Here is a 26,818-nt window from a genome sequence, read left to right as displayed (position 1 = left end):
AGTCGGATGCTTAAACAACTGAGCCACCCAGACACCCCCCAAATGTCTTTTTTAAAGATGATTTTGTTTTTGTAAGTAATGTTTCTCAAGTTTTAAGAACACGTTTCATAAACCTAATTGTTAATTAAATTATAGAAAGTTAAAAAAGCAGAATATGTTTGGTTCCTATTTAGAATGTTTGAATTCATACATATAATACATACATACAGATATTACTAAAGGTAAATGCAAGTGATTTAAAACTGGTTCAAAGTCTACTCTGATTCAAAATCTTGAGGAAGGCTGGGTGGCTCAGTCGTTTAAGTGTCCAACTCTTGATTTCAGCTCAGGTCATGAGGGCTCCATGTTGCAATCCTGCTTGGGATTGTCTCTCTTTCCCTCTCTCTGCCCCTCCCATGCTGTTCTCTCTCTTTCTCTCTCTCTCTGTCTCTCTCTCTCTCAAAACAAATAAACTTTATAAAATAAAGTAAAATTTTGAAAAATTGTTCAGTTGAAAATAAGTAAATTGAAAAATTACGTTGAAAGTGTCACGTATTTAGAGGGGGAGATCTTCCAGGCTCAGGACTCTGTGGATATATTATTTTAAGAAAAAGAAAGCTATGATTCAAGCAAAACCATTTCATATTTCAATAGCAGAAAAAAGCATACTGCAGTCTCACTTAACTACAGCTCTCCATCTCATCCATAAGAATATTAGGAGTTATTTTATAAATGCATTTCAGAAGTCAAGATTGAAAATGTTAGGCTCATTTTAGTATTTCAACCTTAACAAAAGAAACATTACTTTTGTTATGCATAGCTTAATCAGTGAAACAGCCATTAATATACCATCACCATTTAATTATTGATGTTAATGGTCTATTAATATATGGCAATCATTTAATTATTTATCCTTTTCTAAACTACTTATTTACCCAATCTAAGTTTCTAAAATGGAACTTTAAAAAATGAGACATTTTTGTATTATATCTTGGGAATTTTCTTCCCAATATCCATTAATTCTGTAAGTATCCCAGACTTGTTGGGTGTTCTTCATGATTATTTTTGTCCTTTTTCCAGCACTGGGGAAATAATTTATCTTTTATTTGAAGCTTGGCCCAGCTGAAGGGGCAAGGAGGCTATAGGAGTGTGTGACACATCAAAATGTCAACCAAAAAGGCTAAAAAAATTTGAAAGAACATATTCAATAAGCCATATAATTCTATATTAAAGAAAAAACAGGAAAAAGCATTCTGTTCTGTATTGCAAATTACAGAAAATGAAAGCTCCATAAAAATCATATTTTCTGATGGAAATGTAAGAAAGCACAAATTCTCACATGAGGCACATCAAGATCAATATTCACAGTGTCAAGGTAAAAAACAGTAAAGGTTTATCAAAAGGTTGTAAAACATAAGTCTCACGTTCATTTAAGGTTCTCAGATTACTTATTGTGGAGACAAGATTTCTAGCCCTTTTACCGAGCACCCCCCCCTTAGATATTATGCTAGCGTTACCTTCATGTTTAGATCAAATATTGACTTCTGCCATACTATAAATTATCGTACAAATCCTCACCTTCCTCAAGCAATTATTGCATTCCTTATTTCTGAATTCCCATATTGTATAAATCTATAGTCTGTAGTATTTTTTCAAACACATAATGACTACCTTTAAGTCATACTTGATGTTCCTATAATCTGAAGCCTCTATATATGATTTTACATTGTGTGTTATTTTAGCTTTCGATCACATTTCTGGTTTCTTTATATAGTTTTTTTTTTGTTTTTGTTTTTGTTTTTTTTTTTTTTTGCTTGGGTAACTGATATTGTGAAAAGAATGATTTTGAAAATGATTTCATTTCCCTGGACCCATGCTCCCTAAACTGCGAGCTCAAACTGGAACAAGTTCATGGTATTGTCATGATTATTTTGAAAATCTGCCACACAGGAACTTCTGATAGATGATCCACAAATTACTAGTTTGAAGTAGTTCACAGCTTAAACATTAAATATCACTCATTAGTTCTAATGTTTTTGTGGAGCTCAGCTTTTATTAGTTGCCACGAAAAAAATGGTATTGCATGAAAATCAGAAAAACAAAGCAAGAGCGAGATGTTGTTCAAACTGATTCCAAGGTTTAAAAAATGTGCTGAGCCCCACAAGGACACCATATTACTAGTACATAATAATAGTATGTAATATTATTTATCAACACATGAATTTGCAGCGAAACATATTTAGTCTATAGCATGTATCCCGTACATAGATTTTTTAAAATGAGGAATTGAGGGGCGCCTGGGTGGTGCAGTCGGTTAAGCGTCCGACTTCAGCCAGGTCACAATCTCGCGGTCCGTGAGTTCGAGCCCCGCGTCAGGCTCTGGGCTGATGGCTCAGAGCCTGGAGCCTGTTTCCGATTCTGTGTCTCCCTCTCTCTCTGCCCCTCCCCCGTTCATGTTCTGTCTCTCTCTGTTCCAAAAATAAATAAACATTGAAAAAAAAATTTAAAAAAATAAAATAAAATGAGGAATTGATATTCAATGTGCATAAAGTTTCAATGATACAAGATGAATAATTTCTAGAGATCTGCTGTATAACATAGTGCATATAGTTATCAACACAGTACTGTACTCTTAAAATATGTCAAGAAGATTGTTCTCATGTTAAGTGTTCTTCTCTTACACATACACGCAAACATACACAAACACAAATACAAAAGAACCCAAGGGATTTGGGAGGTAATAGATGTTTAGTACTTTGACTCTGGTAATGGTATCATGGGTGTATGCATACATCCAACTCATTAAAATGTATACATTAAATATGTGAAAGTTTTAGTATCTCAATTATATCTCAATAAAGCTCAGAAAAAAAGAAAAAAGAAAGCAGATTAACCCCTGAACAACCATAAAAATAAAATGAAAATAACTTTGTCAATACATTTAAAATTTAGAGGAAACATCCAACTCATAGAAAAACACAAGCCACCAAACTCTCCCTTCCAAAAAGGTAAATATTTGTAAAATTATTAAACAAATTGAATCTGCATTTAAAAATCTTCCCAGAAAGTTATCTTCATGTCAATTCTTCTGATCTCTTTCAAATATTTAAGTAAGACAACATTCATATTACATAAAATTATTCTAGAGAAAAGAGAAAATGGGAGTAATTGTCAATTTATTTTATGAGGTTATCATGTTCTTGTAACAAAACTGAAGATTTTACATTAAAAAACATAAGCTAATGAGCTAATAAATAGCATTTAAAAATGCTTAAAGGAAATACTTATCTAGTCAATACCATTAAATGAATAAAATTTATTGGCTAATTTGTGTTACAGAAATCCAAAATTAGTATGACCTTTGAAAATTAATAAATAAAATCCATTACATTGACAGAATAGAGGGAACATTTTTGAGCATCACTATAGATGGAAAAAAGGCATTTGATAGAATTAAATGTTAATTCTTCATAAATATTTATTTACATAACAAATGGTGTTAAATTAATGTACAACAAATATCATCCTTAAAGACGAAGCGTGAAAATCTTCCCTTTAAAATCAATACCATTGTTATTTTTTTTCAGTTTTGTATTGGATATCCTAGCAAGCGTAATACAATGAGAGACTCCCATACTCAGAGATTCCGACTGAATTGGTTGGGGGTGTGCCTTCAATGTTGGAATTTATAACTGTTTCCCCAGACCAGTCTACTGTAAGCCATGATCTAGAGTCATGGCATTATAATCTGTCATTCCTGGGATCAGGAGAAACAGGTAAAAAGTGATTGACTGGGCCCTTCTTGTTTTCCTTACACCTGTCTTCTAGGCTGTCTCTAAGTTCCTCTTTGCTTTTACTACTAAGGGAACTCACCCTAGCACTCTGATCAAGATGCTATGGCAAAGCCGAGAAGAAAGTACAGTTCATGCCAATGCATCGGTTCACATCAGTCTTACACACAATGTTCCTTTTATTTTCATGTTTTCCTTCACTTATTCCTTGAGATTGACTATGTGGAAGGAGTGAGCTCCCTCGGTCACTAATGGTTCAGCATTTTGGAAGGAATGTGGATGTCTAATTCCAGACTAATGTGTAGGAATTATAAATTGTCACAGAGATGTCTCAATATTTGGTAATTAGCATTAACAAGTCACTAATGTACCTGTGTTTTCTTTGGAAATTTCTTATTTTTAAAATTTTACCTTCTCATTTCTCATCTTTTCTTCCATCCATAAATGTTTCTAATATGTTGTATTTTGCAATAAAGGAATTAATGTGAAGATATCTGATTATTTGTTAAAAAATAGGTCTTTGAGTTTAGACAAATTTCTATTCTTGATGTTAGCAAAGAACACCTTTGAAAGCTGGATGCCAATTTGTTAAAAAAAACTACAGACAAAAGACCTCATTTTTCTCCCTTATTCCAGATGATTTAATTCAACTATATTTATGGTATTTAAAAATTATATTGAAAATATATAGTTATTTTTATTCTAGTGATATGTAATTCTTCATAAACATATCAGTGTCAAATTATAATTAGCAAACAAATAATTACAAGTGATATATGTAACATTTTCAAAATTAAGTAAACCAGAGAAGATAATTTTCAATCTAAGTGGATTATTATAGATCAAAATGATTGAAATGTAAAGATTACAAAGTCTAATTAAAGATAATTTAACTTGTAATGGCCTACCTACAATTTGAGAAGAAAACTAATTAAAGTGAGAAATATTAGCATTAAGATGCTTTTATAGAAGATTAATTTGTTCTAGTTGTTTTGATCTGTTTATTTTAACTTTGCCCAGTATTACTTAAAAAGAGCAGTTACCTTCAAGCTGTTTGATAATAACAGATGTTTAAGTGTTTAAACCTTCAGATAAAATACCAGATGATCAAATGTCACAATAAATTTATTAGAAATGACTAGATTTTAGTTCCATAGCTAAGAAAATCATTTAAGGTGATACAAATAATTAAGCTTTCATTCTGTATTAGCTATAAGAAACCTTTGGAATTTCCAAATGCTCCTTTACAATGAATCTTACATAAACTTATTTTCCCTTTACTTTATGGAAATAACAGCCCATCAAAGGACATCTTCTCTGAAGAATTAGGGCTTACCTTTAGATGATGCCTCTTTGACCTTAGTATTATTGAACCATGAGAATTTAAGGGGCTTGGTTAAGATGGGAATGTAGTTTTCCTATCTGGAAACGCCACATTAAAAAAAAGTAATGAGTTAACTCTTCTATGAAGCAGCTAAATGAGCGGAATCTTAGCAACCTCTGATTTCATTGCACACGCTATTAAGTGCATCCTACTAGGAATTACCTTCCTCACTGTCGGACTCATGGAGTTGTATTTTCCTGTCTGTTCACCATGTCTCAAAGTTGATATAAACGCATATCATCAGGGGGCACCTGGGTGACTCAGTTAAGCATTCGACTTTTAGTGTCAGCTCAGGTCAGGATCTCATGGTTCATGGGACTGAGCCTCACATCGGGCTCTATGCTGACAGTGTGTGGAGCCTGCTTGGAATTCTCTCCCTCTCTTATTCTCTCTCTCTCTCTTTCTCCCCCAAATAAGTAAATAGACATTTTTCAGAAAGACTCGTAAAAAACACGTATCATTAGTATTTTTTAGGTGTCGAGAGGACCTTGTGCCATGGTGCTGGAGTTTAAATAATTGCTAATTAAATTAAAATTGTTTTAAAGAATGCCTTTTCACTTAAAAAAATCTGAGAATTTACAGGGATGCCTGGGTGGCTCAGTTGTTTAAGTGTCTGTTAGTTTTGGCTCAGGTTATGATCTCACCATTGAGAGTTTGAGCCCTGCTTTGGGCTCCGCGCTGATGGTGCAGTGCTTGCTTGAGATTTCTCTCTCCCTCTCTCTCTGCCTCTCTCCTGCTCACTCTCTCTCTTTCTCAAAATAAATAAATAAACTAAAAAAAATCTGAGAATGTACAGATTACAAAACAAAAGGAAAGACCCAAATCAAGAGCCAAGTGAGCAGTAGTTAAAACAAGTCACTAAGACACTTATTGATTTAACAAATGATTATTAATATATTATTAATATATTATATTAATTATATATATTATATTATATTAATCAATTATATATAATATATTATATTATAATATAAGGCAGGCACAGGTTACATGCTTATTTCTGATGAAATGGCCTCTGTGCCATAATCTTTGGAGTTTTTGAAATGTGATACTATTGTAACAACAAAAAGAAATAACCCATTTGATTCAATCACAAGCTTGATGATGGAACCAGATCCTGTCTATTAAGCATTTAATCTGCCGTTAGCATGTCCTTGGTATTGATATATTGTTTCCAGGCCGCTGATTAATTGATCAACCTAAAATCAATTATCTTGGGGTAATTTCCATTTATATGTCCCATTATACCTCCCATGCTGGCATATCCCAACTTGAACTTGCTGTTGAGCCAATGTCACCCTACGTCTTCTCCCTGTTTTCTGCATCCACCTGATCAAAGTGTGCATTGAGGAACAGCATCATCTAAATACTTCTTAGAAATGCACATGAGGCATGGTCCAGGTCTAATGAGTCAGAATCTGTATTTTAGCAATATCCCCCAAAACGGAGAATCCCCAACATATATCTAAATGAATGGCACGATCATCATCCAACTATAAAACCCAGAATCATAGGTGTGTCTGGTCCTTGACACTGCCTCCTGCTTTTCTGCTTTGTCTATTCAATCACCTCATTCTGTTAATCCTACATATTATCCATTATCTTACTTTCTTCTCTACAACTGACAAAATCTATTCTCTTCCCTTCGTTTTTCATCTCCACTGCCATAATCCTAATTGAAGACAGAACACGTTTACCAGATAAACTAGTTTCTACTGGTTTTCTTGATGTCAGGATTTCCACTCTCTCAACTTCTTCTATGCACATCAATCACAGTGGTCGTCAAATGTGTATCTGGTGTTGTCTCCTTCAGATCAGAACATCCTACTGGCAACCCATCGCTCTTAGGCTCATGAAAAGGGTTCACAATATGGCCTTTGAGTCCCTACTGGATCTGGCACCTGCGTGCCACTCCACTCTACTCCTTTCTTTGATCCAGCCTCACCACTGTCCCTCCACGTGGCCTTCACCCAATGCCTTGCAAGTATAAAACTTTTTCCCACATCAGGATGTGTGTGTGTGTGTGTGTGTGTGTGTTTCCCCCAGAGAACACTCTTCTCTGCTCATAACCAACTTACTCAAATTCATTCTTCGTCTACCAATAAAATGTAAAATTTTCACAAAAGATTTCTCTAGTCCCAAGTACAAAAATGAAAAAATACACACAAAAAATTATTCTGATATGTGTAACAACACACTGGACTTTTATTTTCACATATGTTAAAGGATTCGTGATTGAATATTTGTCTCCTTAGCCAAAGGTAAACTTTCTGATGATAATGTTGCTTCACCGTTGTCTCCCCCATGCCTAGTACAGCACCTTAAATATAGCACTCTCTGTCCACAATTTAGACATAGGAATTGTACTTTTCTGTATTATTTTATTTAATTTCAATTATTTTATTTTTCAAAATCAGATGCAGAACCTAAATATCCGTTCCTTGTAACCCAACTATCCTACCAGTGCTTCCTAGGGTCACATTTTAGTTCTGGAAGGAATGTATGGTTCCAAAACATCTTAGGGAGAAGCAGTTATTTTTTTCTCCTTGAATGTCCACTATGGACTAAGAAATCTGGTCTTTTTGGTCAGTGATCCACAAAGACAGACATGAAAGGGTGTATCAAGGTTGACCATCTGGATCCATCCCTCTGGTTGCTGTCTCTGCTCCTTCAACACCAGGCTTGGAGAATCAGAATCATTTGTTACTTTGTTTTCAAACCATAGCATAGATCTGTCTCTGAGGATATATAGCACTTGGTGCTTGGGCTCACCATGTCCTTTGCTCTCCAGTGTCTTGCTAAGGTACCCCCAGAACCTACACTAGTGCCATTGGGTTTGGCATAGGGGTACAATGGAATCAGGGATCAGAGGCAGTAGGGAGCAGAGCTCCTGGATCATTTGCCAACAATCAAACTCTTTCTTCTACCCATCTTTTCCTTCCCCCAGAACATCAGGGAATCTTAACTTTCTCTCCGATCTGAAAAATGAGTAGAAATTGCTGTTCTGAACTGTTTCTTTTATGTCTCCCCATTTCCCTTAGTACATCAAATTTTACAAAACAAATTAGTCTCTCTGTTTCTCTCTGTTTTGTTCTGTTTTTCCACCACTTAAAATTAAACACAACCAAAATACACTGGAAAGGCTTTCTCTGCCTCTCTAAATAATAAAAAATTACTTAATCAGTGAAATAGTAAATAAATTGTCTTAACCTCTAAGGAGGTTCTAAATGACCCAGGGAGTTACATGTTGTAAGGGTTTCGGACGTCATTTTTCATTCTCCCGTGTTGGTCAGCTACAGGAGAAATCTCCTTCTATTACAGAAATTTCATTTTCTCTCAGTTGGCTTACTGCCTGTATCAATGACTGATTTAAAAGGCAAGGAACAGAACTATCAGCACAACTTTCCTTTACAAGCAAGAAGCGTTATATGTGACATTTATTTTAAGCTTGTGGCCTGGTTTTTAACTGATATGTTCTATTCGTTCAGGTCTGTTAACCGGAGACTCTTCTAATTTTCATGGTCACTCTAAAATGACCTCCTCAAACTGGGACACATTTAATAAATTAATGCAATATATGGAAGCAAAATTGTCACAACCGCAATTGTTCATAGTGAAAAGAAATACTGATGAGCGTGTTTCCTTTTATGAGCACTGCATAGGTAAATCACTAAAGCTTTCAAGATACACAAATACCTGTGCGGTGCACATAGATGCACATATCTGCGCATTTCAACAGTAACGTGCAAATCAGAAGGGGAAATTGATAAGGCTATGTAACTCTAATGGGTACATAGTAGGTTAAGATTCTTAACTTGTAATATATGTTCCCACTTAAATATTTAATTCTCTTTTCTTTTTTGTTTTAAAGGTTATTTTAAATTCTGTCCCCTATGTATTTGACTTCCTCATGAATGGATAATGCTAAGAAAATGTTCTAACTGATGTAATTAGCAGCCAGTGCCCAATGTACGGCAATAAAAGCTGCTCTAAATTAGTCACCAGGGTCACACATCGCCCCCTTGAGTGCATGGCATAAAACTCAACATCTCATCTCTTTATTAAAAGATTCTCTGGGGTTAGAGAAGCATATTAAAAATTACTTTATTAAAGATGTTTTTAGTCTACCTAATGTGTTTTACCAATCTAAAAATGCAAAGAAAAAATTAAAAAAAATACTTTGTATATCGTTAGATGCATTAAAAGCACAGTAAAATGTAATTCAATTAATATTTATTGAGCAACTGCTATGCATAAGAGATTCTTTTACGCCCTGTATAGACTTTCAAAACAGTATTTTGTTTCCCATCTTGAAAGTCTTGTAATCTAACAGCAAAAAAAGAGGAATAATAGCTTACAGGAGTTTAGGCATGCTATAGTTTAGGTAAGACCAAAAAGCCACCGAGACAGAAGAAAATAAGATATATTCCCACAGGTGTCCAGGAAAGCATTTCGGCTTTAGAATGTGTTGTTTTCATGAAGCTGATGTTTTCTGATTTTCTAACTCTTGGATTTACTATTTATAGCTCATAGGAGCCTTGTAATAAATCCTTATGTTCTTTAAAAATATATAAAATATAGTAGTCTTCTCTATACTCTTAAAAAGTTTTATCTCACGTGTTCCTTGCAAGTTTACTAATATGTACGATCTCTTTAGCACACGATATCAGAATCGTATCTGCAATGCCATGTGTCATGGCAGTGCTGTGAAAGTGGGCAAGAAATCCATGGAAAATTGCTTTCTGATACATGTAATGTCATATACACATGCATGTTTGTGTTTATACATTATGTTGTGTATTTCTGAAAAATGCACTTATATTATGCCTTCCAAAATAATAATATATCTTAATTAACGTCTTCACACTCATTTTGCTAGCCTTACGTGTGCTATTATATATGCCAAAATACTTCCAAAATCGTGTGTGTGTGTGCACACATGTGTGTGACTAAACAATGGAATCTTCTATAGCATAAATACAAACTATAGATACAAAGTAGATATAACATCTTTTAAGAAAAAATGGATATCTAACGGCACCTGGGTGGCTCAGTCGGTTAAGTGTCGGCCTTCAGCTCAGGTCGTGATCTCATGGTTCGTGGGTTCGAGCCTCACATGGGGTTCTGTGCTGACAGCTCAGAGCCTGGAGCCCGCTTCGGATTCTGTGTCTCCCTCTCTCTCTGCCCCTCCCCCGCTCGCACTCTGTCTCTCTCTCTCTCTCTCTCTCTCTCTCAAAAATAAATAAACATTTAAAAAAAAAGAAGAAAAATGGCTACTAAACTTTAATTATGATAAATAGATCTACATTCTTTCAAATTTTACATTCAATGTCTTATTACATTTCTAATTTCAAGGTATAATATTATTGCTAGCACTCTTTAAAGAACAACTTTCAACAGTACTTAATTCTAGGACATTTGGTATAAATAGATTTGAAGTCACGCTGTTTATAAACTAGACAAGTAACGTGTCAGAAAAAGAAGCACAACTCTGGGAGAGGTGGACACGGGCTCAAGAAAATTCCCAAGTATGGAATACTCTCTGAATTCCTTGAATGTTCTCTGACTTGGAATTCAGATGATGCTATAGGAACCCTACTTGAACACATACATTGAAAAGAAAATAAATTACTAGTTTAGGAGGTACAGCTCTAAACACTTACAGTAATGATCAGCAAATCTGTGATTAGATAAGATGTGCCTTTTAGAAAATTACTTGACACATAATTATTCTGACAATGTTGATCTACCAAAATGAGGGATCTTTTTTTATAGCCACTGAGTTACACAATCTCAATGCTGGAAAGAAACTTAAAATGCACTGATATTACAATGAACATTGTTGAATACCCGGTATATATCTATCACATTATCGCTAATGAATTCATCAGCTTATTCTATATAGTTATTCACTGACCCTCCCAGCTGCCCTTGTCACTGTCCATCCCATCTAGGACAGCTTTTTTTCAAGCTGTCTTGTCATCTTTGTATTGAATGAAAATCGGTCTCCCTCTAATTTCCACATATGGGTCCGTTTTTATTATTTTGTTCTATTTCTTAATAAACTACGTATTGCAAAAATATGACTCAGTGTTTATTTAATAATTCTTTGTGAGCACCTTCTTGGGTTTTCTGTATGCTAATTTGACCTTCAGTTTATTATATTTTTATCAGAAGTCCATGACAAACAATATTTTTATTCTAGAGTCATGGAAACAAATATCTTAGGAAGTTGTTATAATGAAATGTGAAGAGATGACTATATCATTATTTTTGGAAATCAATACACAGGACTGTAAATTATTTATCAACATGTTGTGAAATACCTTTGTGTCTACCATTTTAATGTTTGTATAATAACACATACACAGACACAAATTATTGCCCTGATGGAAAGGAAAAATGCCAACCAGCATCCATCATGGTATCATAAATGTAATCTAGGAACAAATTTGCTGTTGACACACTACCAGTGACCGACTTTTCCTGACAATCCATGGATCTTGTGATACATACATTATTGATAGTCTCTCATTCTGCAAAAGTACACGTAAAAAAATAACTAGGCTTATGAAAAAAATGACATTGTAATGGACCATTCAAGGCTTAGGCTCCTTTGAGATCAGTCCACTATAGAATGACTTCCAAAGATATTAAAAGAATTAAAAGGCAAGTCACATTGTAGGTAAAGGAATTTTAATACATGTATATGGCTAAATATTCATATCCATAATCTGTAAAATCTTCTGCTCTCTATTTATTTGATAGACAACTCAGAAAACAGGCAAAAGATTTGGAAAGTTACCTCCTAAAAGAAGGTAGGAGAAATAGCCAATAAATAAATCTAAAGTCGCTCACCTTCATTAGTCATTAGAGAAATGTACATTATAATGACATGATTTTAACTAAAAAGAAAAGACATAAAGTACAAAGTATTAAAAAGAATCTTGAGCAATTAGATTTTACACACATGGCTGGTAGAGTATGATTTTGGAAAATTGTCTGGCAGTATCTACCAAAGTTTAACAAATCCATGTCCCATGACTAGAAGTTTAGCTGCTGAGTGCTAACTCAGGAAAAGTGCTTGTAGATAGTCACCAATAACGTGTACATGAAGACCCATTAACAATAGAATGGGGAATAAATGAGAATACTTTAGCACGAAGAAATACGGTACAGCCTGTGCCTGAACGAAATGCTGATTCATGGAACAATATAGATGAAACTCAGAATCATAATGTTGAAAGAAAGAAGCCAGACACAAAAGTAAAATGCCATGTGATCACTTTTTTATAAAATTCATAAATAGTACAACTATACTTTGTAGTCAGAAGTTACGAACATGAGTAAACTTGGAAGAGGGCAGTGACTAGAATTTTCTCTAGTACTGGCAATATTCTATTTCATCCACCTGGATTCTAGGTACACAGCTATGTTCAAGTTACAAAACTTCAGCAAGCCAAGTTCTGCAATTTTGTATGTGTGGTACTTAAATATAATATACTATGTATTATTATATTATTATGGTATATTATTAATATGTATTAAAGGTAGTTTGAAAGTACCTCGAAGGAATGGGGCTAAAGGAAGGATTGAGGCTGATATGGGAACCCAAACGAAACATGAATATTGGAAAGACGTGTACAAGATGCATCCCAAGACAGGACATCGTGCCACAGAGAAAGGTCATTGTATGACTTTCCACTGAGGGCTGCTGTGGTCTGCTGCTGATTCAGTCACTAGGCATGTCATTACACTCACGTGTTAGGGAAAAGCATGACTTAATGTGGACAACTTGCATACAAGTCTGACGTTAGGAAAGAGGAGAATAATGCCAGACTTATTTTTCTTCATAAGATGAGTTTATTATCTGTCCTGACTTATTGAAGTCACTTTAAACCGATGTTTTATATATCAGTGAATGTGGGCCAGCTAAGAGGGTGGAGATAACCCCCGCCGAATTGGTCAAATTGAACATTCAAAATTGCAGCAGAAATTATTCTGGATTCGAAAGGGGCTCTGTAAATAAGCTTTGTAGATTTGGAGCTTGGAGGAGGGACTTAAACAAAATTGCTCAAATAAAAATAAAGCCACCTTCGGTCTTTGTGATATATGGTTCGTGTGAGGTTGGAATAATTAACATTAAAAGAAGCAGAGTGATGTTTTAGGTAAGGAATAGCCTTTTAGATTGTTCAAACAGGGGTGTGGGCTCTAGCTAGACCTGCAGCTTCTTCGCACTGTGGATTTGATGCAACGTTTGAATGTATATAAAGATAATATATAATGGTAAAGTGCCTGGCACAACGCCTAGCCCATGACTGGTAGCCAGTGGAAGGAAGATGTCAGACAGATGAAGCCCTTGACAGTGTTGGCCACCTGGCTGCTGGTTGCTCAATCTTTGCTGTTCTTCTTCCGAGAAGTGTCGGTCGACATCCTGACATGCGTGGGTGGCCCTCTATCATTTTTTATTACTTGGGAGACGGGACAAATATCGATGACAGTGATCACTGACCTGTTCATTTTTCATCTACGTATAAGATCTTTAAAATGTGGACTTTTGTTTAAATTATTGATTCAGCATGTAACTTACGTCTTGAGAGAGAAAAATGTTCTTGATATATTTGGATGATTAAATGGCTCTTTATTTGCTGATACAATACTCATCGGTAGCACATGGACTTTCTCAACTAGTGTACAAAGAATGCGTAAAAATTTTTAAATGGATAACATAGATTTTACATGCAAAGGCTTCACAAATTCCATATTCTGTATAACGACGAGTGTGCTTTGTTCACTTATGATCTCCTGTTGGCATCACGGTGTTATCTCAGATATGGGAAGCTGTGAAGTTTCCTGTTTCTTTCTATTTGTCCTACAGAGCTAGCCCTCTTTAGGATATAAAGATGAAGCAAACCACTGTGACTGAAATCAATTCTGAGCTATAAAAGCCAACAGGTCTCCTTAAACGGCAATTTTTTCTTCTCCTTGTCAGTCTACAAAACCGCGGAAGATTGCAGTTAAACATCGTTCTTGGTCATCTTAAGAGATGTCATAGCGTCTCGCATTATATATCGTTCTAGTCAATTCACTGCAGTCATCTCTGTCACTACAAAGCTCACCCTTGGAAAAGAAAAATGTAGGTCAAACCTGCTCGTATTACATACACACAATTGGTTTCTTTAAATGTATGTTGCATAGCTAGAATGAATGGGACAGCTATCCTGTGGCATAGGCAGTGACATATGTATCTCAGTTCCTTATTGTGTCTCTTCGACATGGGACATCACTTGTAGAATAAGGATGAGCACAGATTCGACCATTTGAAGACAAAGTGGCAGTACTGTTTATCTTTTTAACATAATGCCGAGAATAATATAAAATATCAATATTGAATCTCTTAAGCATGTGACTTGACAGATAAGCTTATTTTCTTTTTATGGCTTAACAGAAACAGATGGCTCATAATAGTCAGCTGAGATAAGTGTGTGTTTTCCTTCTGATGTTATGATGGTATTTCTATTATATGATTATATGTTCTCAAGAAAGTAGGCACCAAGTACAACCAAACATAAAGCATAAACCTTAAGTTATGCAAACCTATAATAAAAAATATGTATGATTGGCCTCACTAAGAATTTTGATTCCTTTTTCAGTCTATTTCCAGCATGACAGAAGTAAAAGCAGTAAATGTACTTTCCGACATGCTCCTAGAGCATCGCAAATGACTATAAACACCTAATGATTGTTTTAAGCCAAACCTTTACTCCATATGTTTACTATTTTCAAATTAAATTTCACAAAGCTTAAATACGCTTTTTTCATATATAGATATATATATATATATATATAGATATAGATATATATATATATATATATCTATATATATATATATAGATATAGATATATATATATATATATATATGAGGTTGTGTACCTTGAGAGAATTTTTATAGATAATGCATGCATGGTTCTGCATCTGTATTCCGGTGCATGAATAAGCTGCATACACACATTTAACAGTTCTTGCAAAAGAAAAACGTTTAAGGGTTAAATGATCCAGCAACACCAGTTACTCAATCAGGAGAAGGCGTAGAATCAAAAAATCATATGAATGTGAGTAAAATGTGAGGAAATCTGTGTACTTTTAAAAGTTGGAGCTCTAACACCAAGGGGGGAGTTTCCTAGTATAGTTATGGGTTCCCTGTATTTAAGGAAATGTTTATCTTTTAAATAGATACATTTTTGCATGCATAAGTTACCTCTTATACCTTAAATAACTTATATAAGCTGAACTGCAGAAATGAACAGATAATTAAGATATTCTTAGGATTCTTTACATTTAATTTTTTTTTAATGTTTACCTATTTTTGAGACAGAGAGAGAGGCAGAGTGTAAACGGAGGAGGGGCAGAGAGAGAGAGCGAGACACAGAATCTGAAGCAGGCTCCAGGCTCTGAACTGTCAGCACAGAGCCGGACACAGGGCTTGAACTCCCCCACCGTGAGATCATGACCTGAGCTGAAGTCGGATGCTTAACCGACTGAGCCACCTAGGTGCCCCAGGATTCTTTACATTTAAGACCTTTACAATAGCATCAGCATTAAGAAGGAATGAGAATATGTGAAGGAGTTATACTTTTTCTTTCTTTTTTTTTTCATATGGGGAAATATGTAAGGAAGCTGTAATAAATTGATTAGAGTAAGTGTAAATGGTGGTGCATGAAACCATAAATAAAGCACACTATCACAAGAGCTTAAATTTCATATATTGTATTGGTTATAGCTGAAAAACAAAAAAATGGGTATTATAGATTTCCATCCCTCGAAATCTGTTAGGTCACACCATTAATCCCTCCATTTGTGTTGTTTGAATGTAAAATGCAAGTGCTTCAAGTTTGAAGATACTTTTTTGTGTGTATTAAAGAAAGCAAAGACATAGGGGGATGAAAAAGAGAGAAAACCATAAAGCAGATATTTAACTATGGAGAACAAACTGAGGGTTGCTGGTGGGGAGAGGTGGGCAGGAAATGGGCTGAATGGGTGATGGGTGTTGTATGCAAGTGATGAGTCTCTCAGTTCTACATCTGAAACTAATATTACACTGTATGTTAACTAACTGGAATTTAAATAAAAACTTGAAACAAAAAAAAAAACAGAAAAGAAAACCAGGACAAACAAATATATTTGACTTCCAGAAGCTAACCAGTCTTTAGGAATGTGAACTACATACTTACTGGTCTTAGATTTCTTACTCTTTACTATAGATTTGTAGATGGCAGACTAAAAACGTTTCCCTATTTATCCCTCCAGATATGCCTTTGGTTCTAGAAACTCAAGTTTTGAATCTTTTTCTTTTAAGCCATTGGAGTCTCTCTTTAGAATATCCAGAATTGTGAACCTGATTTTTTTTTTTTTAATTTTAAAGCACAATGTAAGATCTGTAACACTCATTTTATTATTTTCTTCCATGATGGTATATATTCTCCTGGGTTTTATTTAGTGCTGGGCTAAGTGTGAAAAAAGTAAATATGCTCTATAAAAAAATACTGTCATTCTTAAAAGAAGGTTGTATGTTACTAAGAAAGTAAGAACCTACAGTTATGTTTCTAATGCCTTGCAACATTTATAATATTGCAATGGAGAAAATGTAAAATGAAAGGATGCCAGAAATTTCCTTTTCACTTCTTTATTTATTTACTTTCTTCTTTTATTTGTTTATTTATTTTTGCTGTGCATTCTCAATTGTCTGATTGTGGTAGCTTTTACCCTGCCATCTATGTTGCCTGCCCTGCCATCAAGAATATTGCATTTAGTATTTATCTGAGGTGAACTGAAGACCAAATGTATCTTATATTTGAATAGGACACAAACTTGTCTGACCTTCCAATGAATACACTGAAAAAACATAAATATCTAAATTAGTGAAGAGATGCTCTGTGTATTTAAATAGGGAAACTCAATATAAGAAATTGTGAATTCCTTCCAAATTGATTTATCAGTTCAGTGATATCTAGTGAAAATGTCCTATAGAGCTTTATACAGAAATTGACAAGCCTATTATGAAACTCATGTAAGAGCCCAAATGGTCAAGGAGAACATCAAAGGCAGATTTGTAAGGGAACAAAACAGAATGACTAACCCTGACAAATACCAGATGAATTCCAACACTATAGGTGTTGAGACAATATATTAAAAAGTTTAAAAAAGAGGCTCCCGGTTGGCTCAGTTGGTTGAGTGTCTGACTTCAGCTCAGGTCATGATCTCACAGTTTGGAAGTTCAAGCCCTTCATCAGGTTCTCTGCTGTCAGCACAGAGCCTGCTCTGTCCCTCCCCACTTGTTCTCTTTCTCTCTCTCTCTCAAAATAAATAAACTTAAAACAAGTTTGAGAAGAAAGGAAGTGAATTTATTAATATTTGCATTATGAAAGAGATAAAGAGAAATATCTGTGACTCTCACCATACAATAACTTTCTTCTAAACCATCTGCCACTTTTTAAATAATATGTTGTTTTTAATTTATTTTATTTATGGGGCACCTGGATGGTTCAGTCCGGTAAGCATCTGACTTCAGATCAGGTCATAATCTTGCTGTCTGTGAGTTCAAGACCCACGTCGGGCTTTGTGCTGACAGCTCAGAGCCTATAGTTTGCTTCGGATTCTGTGGTTCCCTCTCTCTCTCCCCCTCCCCTGCTCATGCTCTGTCTCTGTCTCAAAAATAAATAAACATTAGAAATTAGTTAAATATTTTATTTTATTTATTTTAAAAATTTTATTTGTGTATTTTGTCATGGTCTCACAAGTGCAATTCCATCCTTTGGCCAGTATGAATGTCACATCGGCAGATCTGGTTACATCAAGTAACAGTCAGACTTGCCTTCATTTTCAATCACACAGACTCTATGTGCATTTTAATCCCTGCTCTGTACCCATTACCTAACACAATGTCTTCCATATGTTTTAACCAAAGTACTTATTTTGACCATGTATTCTCAATACATTCTTAAGTAAAAAGTATATTTAATTTACTCCACGATTTAGATGCTGAAAAATGTAGATGGCTTTAGTCAGAAACAACAGATTCTGCATTTTCTCATCACGGAAAGTGTATCTGCTCACATATAATAACATTTCGATATATCTATTAAGATTTTGGAACGTGGTGGAAACAATGAAAAACCTCTTTCCCATTACAGGGGAATGTTTGTATACACGCACATACATATTTACACATACATATTTCTATATACATACACATTATCTCTAGATATCTGTGTTACTTGTACCTTTATCTGTATCTGTATTTGTATCTACCTTATGCCTCATTGCCAACATGTTGCTTGTTTTATTACCCTTAAAAATAGTTGTTTTATTTCCCTAATACATATGCAGTGAGTGATCTGAAAAAAAATATGTTTTGAAGCAAATATATGGGCTGCTGGTTAGATTCTATTTCTGACCTAGGTTGTGTTCATTTCATATTTCAGTGAGGTGTACATTTAAGATTTGTGCACATTTTTTTGGGTTTGAGATACTTTACTAAATAGGTTGAAAAACATGAGCTTGTTCCTGCAGAAGGGAATGTAAGTTAGAATGCACCAAAGGGAAGTGCTCTGGAGAAGAAATAAATGGAAACAAAATAAAATGTTTGATTTGTCTTATTTTTAATTTGTCTACAAAGATGATGAGTCCGGCTCTGTGCCACGAAGAATCTCATGAGTCATGTGGCAGGCCTGGCCATGGGCAGTTACAAGGCTTTCCCTGGCAGGCCTTAGGGGGGATCTGCCTCCCCAGTATAACTGGGGCACAGCCAGCGCAGCGGGCCCTGGAAGGAGGTCAGAGAATCAGCCGGCCCTGGCCCTCCAGGCGCTCACGCGTGTCTGCATTTCCAGTCCACATGTCCCCAAGCAGAGGCCTCTCTTTGAGATCACTCTCCCTGAAGTCTTTCCCAGGCATCTCTGCTGAGACTTTCTTGTCTGGGGTCTTGAAGACGTTGTTCTCCATTCCGACTCAACGCCCATTACTTTCCTCTCCTAACTCCTCCTCCCATCTCTTCCCTGGGTCTAGGTCTATAGGTTGTAGAAGCCTTCTTCTTGGAGGTCTCTTGGCAGTATAATGATCCCCTGCTCCCCCAACTGTGTTGATACATCTGGTCCCCCCCACCCCCTTGTCGCCATTCTGTGGGGGAAACAGAAGGGAGGATTGCAGGATCCAGGTCCTTCTCCTACTTTTCCTCTTTTTTATACCATTGCAGTGAGTGAATAAAGGATTCACTTGTTTTCAGGTACACCTGGGAGGTTCAGGCAGTTAGGGGTCCTAGTCTTGATTTCGGCTCAGGTCATGATCTCCCCTTTTGTGAATAGGAGCTCTGCATCTGGCTCTGAGCTGATAGTGCAGACACTGCTTGGGATTCTCTCTCTCTTTCCCTCTCTCTCTCTCTCTCTCTCTCTGCCCCTCCCCAGCTCTCTCTGTCTCAAAAAATAAATACACTACAGACAATAACAACAACAACAACAACTTATTTCAGTGTGGCTTATTGTCTTAATTGACCAGCTTAACACCAGGAAGCTCAGATCTTTTGACAAATAGCTATTAAAATAATAATAGCAACAATGTATTGGTTGATTGTAGCACATGGAGGCATGAAACGAATGACAGTAATATCCCAAGGAACAAGAGGCAGGAATTAGCAATCCTCAACTCTAAGCGACCTGCGTTCCATGTGAAGCAGAATATTGTTACGTGATACTGGATTTAGATTAGTTTAAAAAGTGTATTGTAAACTCGAAGGCAACCACTAGTTTTTTAAAAGAAGTATAACTGATACCCTAAAAGAAGAAGCAGAATGAAATTATATAATGCTCAATAGAAACCAGAGGATATAAGAAAAGGGAAAAAAACAGACAAACCAAATTCAAGAAATAAAAAGCAGTTTCAAATATGATATTTATCTAACTATATCAATAACCACTTTACATGTGCATAACCTAAGTGCACATTCACAGTAAGACTGAGAGTGTCAGAGTGGGAAAAAAGACAAGACCCAATTATTTGTTGTCTACGAAATACATTTTAAGTATGAAGACACAGGCTCAAAGTGAAGGAATGGAGAAAGGTAGGCCACGTTAATACCAATGAAATGAAAGTTTGAATGTTAATACTAATTTCAGACAAAGCAGACTTCAAAACTAGGAGGATTGACAGGGAAGAAGGAGGGCCACTTTGGAATGAAGGTGTCAGTCTTCTAAAATTTTTTTAAGTTTATTTATTTATTTAGAGAGAGACAGAGACAGAGTGAGCGTGAAAGGGGCAGAGAGGGAGAAAGAGAATCCCAAACAGGCTCTGCACTGTCAGCCCAGAGCCCAATGTGGGGCTCGAACTCATGAAACCTGAGATCATGACCTGACCCAAAACCGAGAGTTGGACACTTCACCGATTGAATCACCCAGGCACCCTGAAGGTGTCAGTTTCCTAAGAAGGCACAACAATCCGAAATGTGTGTAAACCTAATGTAATGAATATCAAAATAATAAAAAAATTAACGAACATCAAAATAAATGGGGAAAATCTAGAACTGAAAGGAGAAATTGACAAATGCCATGTTATAGTTCAAGACTTCAACATCCACTGTTAGCTATTTGTAAATCAAATAGGCAGAAAATCAATGAGGATAAAGCTGACCCGAAAAACAATATCAATCAACTTAATATAATTGACATTTAGAGATTGCTCTATCTAACAACAGTTAGATTTTTTTTTTTTCCAGTTCACAAGTTTGTTGATAAGTTTAATGGGTGAAGACTTTGGGAATATTGGGATGGAATATACATTTTGCATGTGGAACCGGCATAAGTTTTGGAGACAAGAGGAGAGCGTCTACTAGGCAGAAAAATGACTCCCCTACTGGGGTCTAAGATCTAGTGCCTGAAACCTGTGAATATGTTATCTTACATGGGAAAAGATATTTTGTAGATGTGGTAAAAGTGACTATCTTGAGATGGGAAGTTTATCCTGGATTATCCAAAGATACAAAATACCAAAATTCACATACAGAGACATACATAAACTGAATAGTCCTATATTTATTTAAAAATTAATTAATAAGTAGGAGCCTTCCAAGAGAGTTCCAAGCCTACATGAATTTACTAATGAATTCTACTAAATATTTAATGAAGGAATGATACTGATTCTCCACAATCTCTTCTAGAATAGAAGCTGAGATCATACTCACTAACTCATTCAATGAAGCAAGCATCACCCTAAAAACACAGTTGGATAAAAATTTTACAAAAAAGAAAAACTACAGATTTGTTATCTCTCATAAACACAGTTACAAAAATTCTCAACCAAATATTAGCAAATAAATTTCAACGATATATGAAAAAGTTGTAAACCATGGTCAAGTGGAATTTATTCTAGGTGCTAAAAACTGGTTAAACTCAGATAAATCAGTTAATGCCATCTACCACATCAATAAATCAAATAAGACAAACTATGTGATGAGACAAATTATCACAATAAAAGCCCATTCAACACCTATCTGAATGCAACACCCATTCATAATGAAAACTCTCAGCAAACTAGGAACAGACAGAAGTATACTCAACTTGAAAAAATAAAATCCACATTAAAAGTCACAGCTGAAATTATGATTAGGAATAAAATAAGAATACTCTATCTTTCTACAGCTAGTGAATATCTTACAGGAAGTCTTTGGAGTTGCAAATGAAAAGAAAATGTGTACAGTCTTGGAAGGAATAAATACAATTGTCTTTGTTTGTAGATGACATGATTGTTTATGTACAACATCACGAAGAATTGAAAAAAAATCTAGATTAAATGAGCATGCATAGTATGGTTACAAGATGCAAGATATAATAGCTGCCATAACAAAATATCAAACATCAGATGACTTAAAACAACAGACACTTATTGTTCCATAATTCTGGAAGCTAAAATTCTGACTTCAATGTGCCAGTAGAGCCATGTTCTTCTGAAAATTCTAGAAGAGAATACCTTGCCTCTTCTAGCTTCTGAAGCTTGCAAACTATGCCCAGACTTCCTTGGCTCATACAGGCATCAGAACAGTCACATGGCAGTCACATGGCCTCTTCAGTGTATGTTATCATGGTATTCCTTCTATTTGTGACTGTAAAACCAAATTCCTCCCTTTTATAAGGACATCAGTCATGTAGGATTAAGGCACACCTAATCTCATTTTAACTTAATTATCTCTGTAAAGACCTTATTTCCAAATAAGATCACATTCTGAGGTACTGGGAATATTTTGGAGGGAACATGATTCAACTCCTTACACAAGGTTAACATTCAAAGTCAATTGTTTGTCTTTTTGCCAGCAATGAAAAATTTGAATTTGAATTTGAATTTAAAATTAGACTCTGAAATTAAAAATACCATTTACAGCAACACCAAAAATGAAATATATAGATGTTACATATTTAAAGAATATGTTGGATCTATATGATCTAAAAGAAAATCTAAGTGGAAGAGATAGTCCATGTTCATGGATTGGAAGATACAATATTGTAAAATTATCAACTCTTCCCATCTTGATCTATATATCCAGTAGAATCCATTCAAAATCACAGCAAGCTATTTTGTAGATACTGATTCTGTGTTAATGTGTAAAAGCAAAGACGGAGGATAGCTAACACACTACTGAAAAAAGAACAAAGTTGGAAGGCACACACTACCCAATTTCTCCCATTCCTAACCATATCGTGTTGGCAAAAATAGAAACATATAGATCAATAGAACAAAATTGAGAGCCTACAAATAGATCCATACCAATATAGTCAACTGATCTTTAACAAAGGAGCAAAAGAGATTTAATGAAGAAAGGATATAGTCTTCTTAACAAAGCTGGAGGTAACTAAGATACCCTTCAATAGGTGAATTGAGCTATGGTACATCCATAAGGAATGTTATTCAGTGATAAAAATAAATGAGCTATCAAGCCTTGAAAAACTAAGTTTGCATTTTAAGTACACATTGCTAAACAAAAGAATCCAGTCTGAAAAGCCTGAATACTGTATGATTCTAATTACATGACATTTTGGAAAAGGCAAATCTACAGAGACAGTAAGAGAGATCAAAATTTCAGAGATGGAGGGGAAGATAAATAAGCAAAGCAAAAGGGATTTTTTAGGGTAGTGAAACTATTCAGTATGATACTATAATTGTGGCTATATGACAGTATGCATTTGTCAAAATCCACTGAACTTTTCATCACCAGGTATGAAATGTAATATTGGCAAATGAGAAAAATCATTTAGGATGTCAGGAGAATCTCGAGATAGAGTGCAAAATGTGATAGGATAATCTAACTGTATTGTAAATATATGAAACAATCTCACTGGAGGAAGTGGGAGGGGGGCCTGCTAACCTAAGTGAGTTTGAAATGAACCAAGTCAAAAAGACTAAAGGCAAAATGAACAAATGAACAAAAAGCTGTATATTAACACCGTACTCTTGTTTATAAAGGTGTTTCCTAAGACAGTACCAGGTAACAATTTCTTATTGGTAATGCTATTCATGCATATATGACATTGGATTGGATAGTTAATAGTAGGAGCCAGGTTTCTCATTATTGCAGTGGGAGTTACACACAAGTAAGGGGAGGAGGCTAGAAGAATCCACATGGAATGGATTTGAGTTTGATTTCATGTTTAGCTTAATATGGCTATGAATATTTTCTTATAGAAATACAGGTTTATGTTGATATATGCGATGGTGTATACATGCATATATTTTCTTGTTCTGTCTACTGAGAGAGCCCAGAAACAATGACACCTTATTAGCAACCGACTCTCCTAGCCCACATTTTGGTTTCTAACACCATTAGAAAATATCTAATATCTCCTGAAATGTATTAGAGCCTTGACTGATTCTAGAAATTGGACAAGATGTATACCAGATGAGCCTGGGACATCTTTATTGCCAGAAAATAATACAATACTTAAAGGGGTGTCTGGGTGGCTCAGTTCGTTGAGCACCCAACTTCGGCTCAGGTCATGATCTCGCAGTCTGTGGGTTCGAGCACTGTGTCAGGCTCTGTGCTGACAGCTCAGAGCCCAGAGCCTTCATTGGATTTGTGCCTCCCTCTGTCTCTGCCCTTCCCCCGCTTGTGCTCACATGCTCTCTCTCTCTCTCTCTCCCTCTCTCTCTCAAATAATAAACATTAAAAATATTTTTAAATGCTTAAAACAAAATCCACAATGATGAAGATATGTCAAAGGGACATATGAGACAAATGAAAGATGCGCCAATGGCCAAATCTGAAACAATTTAAATTGCAAAATAAAAAAAATAGTATTATGACCAACAGTATAAATATTTATGTGCCTATACTGTTATAAATAACTGACTGAATAAGTAAATGCAGGAGAGAGAATAGACAAAATTCTCCTGCTTAAGAATTCCAAATAATTTATGTAGATACTCCACTCTCAGGAAGGTAGATATAGTTCCCCACTCTTTAACTGTGGAATGCACATAGTGACTTCCTTTCAAAGACCATAGTATGGGGGTGCCTGGGTGGCTCAGTCAGTTAAGTGTCTGACTTCAGCTCAGGTCATGATCTCACAGTTTGTGAGTTTGAGCCCCGCATCAGGCTCTGGGCTGCCAGCTCAGAGCCTGGAGTGTGGTTCAGATTCTGTGTCTCCCTCTCCGTCTTCCCCTCCCCAGGTCGTGCTCTGTCTCGCTCTGTATCGAAAATAAGTATACATTAAAAAAGTTAAAGCAAAACAAAGACCACAGTACAGAAAGGGGCAAATGGGAAAGAGCAGCTTTCCTGTAGAGAAACCTAACATCACCTCATGTAGGTGATCAAGGTCGATATGAACAGTGGTGACTCATGTTGATAGTCTGTCTTCTTGGTAGGATGCGATGAGAATGGCGCGTTCCCTCTGGTCTTTTACCAAAACCCCAAACTCCAGTGCAGTCATGAGACAAATGTCAGACGAATCCCAATAGAGGAACATTCTAAAAATTACCTGAGCAATGCTCCTGAAAGTTGACCAAATCATCGAAACAAGGAAAGCCTGAAAAATTGCCAAAGCCAAGAGGATCCTAAGAAGACATGATGATGATTTGTAATGTATGATCTTGAATGGGATCACAGGACAGAAAAAGAGCATTAAGTAAAAACCAGGAAAATCTGAATAAAATATGGCCTTTACTTAATACAAATGTACGAACATTGGTTCATCAATTGTAAAAAAAACCAAAAACCAAAAAACAAAACAAACAAACAAACAAAACCTAAAACAAAAACAAACAAAAAAACCCTGTACCATAGTAATGTAAAAGGTTAACAATAGGGAAATCAGAGAGGGGTATGTGCAACTCTGTAATGCTTTTGCGGAGTTTTTGTAAATCTAAAACCATTCTACAATAAAACATTTATTTACAAGCACAAAAAACCCACAAACAACCATGGTATATCTTTACAGGTATATGAAATCAACAGCATACATTTTGATTCATATGCCATGGCTCTTAATTCTTCTGCAACAGAGTAAAGATTGCAAAGTCTTCATGAAGATAGGAAAACAACAAAAGAGAAAGTGAGTGCTGTGTCATGGAGAGAAACACCACGACCACAACCACACAACAGCGATTCAGCTCTTAGCCCACCTTTGTCGGTTTTTTTTTTTCCACTCTGTTGAATCTCACTTTCCCGTAAATGCTCTGAGTATTTCTTTCTTATAGACACTGTCATTAACATGATGCACGTAAGGCCCTTGTGGTAGGGCTTAACCCAGGGTAAATGAGAAATATATGGTAGCAATTATAATTATCAAAGGCACTAAAATTATTCTACTAAATGCAGTCCTTGTAACCGCTACATGATGACGCAGTACATAATCACAAGGCAAGATGTAAAATTCAGACTCAGTGTTGGTCTCAGTGAATTTCATAACGCAAACAACTTTAGTTTTTGGAAGCCCACCCCTTTGTGACTTTACCTTGAAAACTTGGTATTAGATTTACTTTTCTATTTCTCAATCCTACAGATGCTTTAGGATATTTTTTTCAAGAGGACATGCTGAGCCATAAAGGTGTTGGCAACGCCGTGTGACATGGGGCTGGCAGTGAGGTGTGATTCCAGCAGATTAAAGGTTGGTTGGGACATCGGGCGAATATTCGCAAGCTTCAGGGTTCACAATGATGGGACGCCACCGGGAGACAACACCACAGAAAAGAAATCGTCAGTCTTGTGAAGAGTAGTGATTGCAGTGGGGCAGATAGGTAGCACCATGTGGGGAAGATGGATAATTTGGGAGTAGAAGGACATGAAAGGATACTTAGGAAACCTATGCGTTTATAGTGTGATGCTATGGTGTCCTCCTCCCCCTGGCCAGTCCTGCCCATCCCCTCCCCCACAGTTTATATGTTGAGATTCTACTGTAATGGCTTTTGGAGGTGGGCCTTTGGGAAGTGGTTGGGTCAAGAGTATGTAGACTTCATGAATGGAATGAGTGCTCATAGAAGTGAGACCCCAGAGATCTCCCTCACCCCTTCCATCTCGTGAGGACCCAGTGAGAAGTTAGTAGTCTACCACCCCGAAGAGGGCCTTCAGAAGAACCTGGTCATGCTGGCACCCTGAACTCGGACTTCCAGCCTCCAGACTGAGAGAAATAAATT

This window comes from Acinonyx jubatus, chromosome D3 (genome assembly GCF_027475565.1).
Source record: "Acinonyx jubatus isolate Ajub_Pintada_27869175 chromosome D3, VMU_Ajub_asm_v1.0, whole genome shotgun sequence".
NCBI classification, from domain to species: Eukaryota; Metazoa; Chordata; class Mammalia; order Carnivora; family Felidae; genus Acinonyx; species Acinonyx jubatus.
This window is presented reverse-complemented; position numbering follows the sequence as displayed.